This window comes from Suncus etruscus, chromosome 4 (genome assembly GCF_024139225.1).
Source record: "Suncus etruscus isolate mSunEtr1 chromosome 4, mSunEtr1.pri.cur, whole genome shotgun sequence".
Taxonomy (NCBI): Eukaryota; Metazoa; Chordata; class Mammalia; order Eulipotyphla; family Soricidae; genus Suncus; species Suncus etruscus.
Window position 1 is genome coordinate 128912803 of NC_064851.1, and position 826 is coordinate 128913628.

An 826-nucleotide genomic window follows, 5' to 3' on the forward strand; every position below is an offset into this window, starting at 1 on the left:
ATCAGGATGAAAACCTCCAAATCATGATGTATGGTTTTTTAAATGTTTTATTGGATTCATTTTGCTAAGATATTGTTGAGAGTTTTTTAATCAACATTCTTTGGGGAAATAGATCTGAAAATTTCTCTTTTAGTAGAGTCTCTGTCTCTCTGTCAGCTTGGTTATCTGTAATGCTAGTTTCTTAAAAGGTATAATGGAGAGTTTCCATTTCTTCAATATTGTATAAAGAGTTTAAAGATTGAGGGCAGTAAATCATAAACTCACTTATAAATCCATCTGGGTCAAAACTTTTATTTTTGGGGTATTCTTTTTTTTTTAAAATATGGAATGCTTCACGAATTTGCGTGTCATCCTTGCGCAGGGGCCATGCTAATCTTCTCTGTATCGTTCCAATTTTAGTATATGTGCTGCCGAAGCGAGCACGGGTATTCTTAATTACTGTTTCTATAGCCTTGCTTGTGATTGGCCTATTTAGGCTATGCACATCCTCATTTACTTTTGGGATAATACATGGTTTTAGAAATCTGTCAATTTCTTCTAGGTTCTCTAGCTTTATAGAGAACCTAGAGAGTAATGCTGTTCATAGTAAGTTCTCATGCTTTTGATTTCTGAAGGACCTGCTGTAACTTATCCTCTTTCATTTCTCATCCAATTTATTTTAGCATTTCTCCTTTTCTCCTCAATAGTCTTTCCAAGTTTGTTTATCTTGTTTATTCTTTCAAAGAACTAGCACATGGTTTCATTAATTCTTTATGTTCTTTCTTGATTTTTGATAATCATTTATTTCAGATTGTTTTTTTCTACTGTTGGATTCTTTTGTTGTTGG

General features: G+C 32.8%; 1 non-coding gene across 1 annotated transcript; it reads right to left on the reverse strand.

Annotated features, from left to right (window-relative positions):
• Positions 1-316: 316 nt before the first annotated feature.
• Positions 317-423, reverse strand: LOC126008261 (U6 spliceosomal RNA). Its single transcript, XR_007495601.1, has one exon. It is a non-coding gene; the product is annotated as a U6 spliceosomal RNA (small nuclear RNA).
• Positions 424-826: the final 403 nt, after the last annotated feature.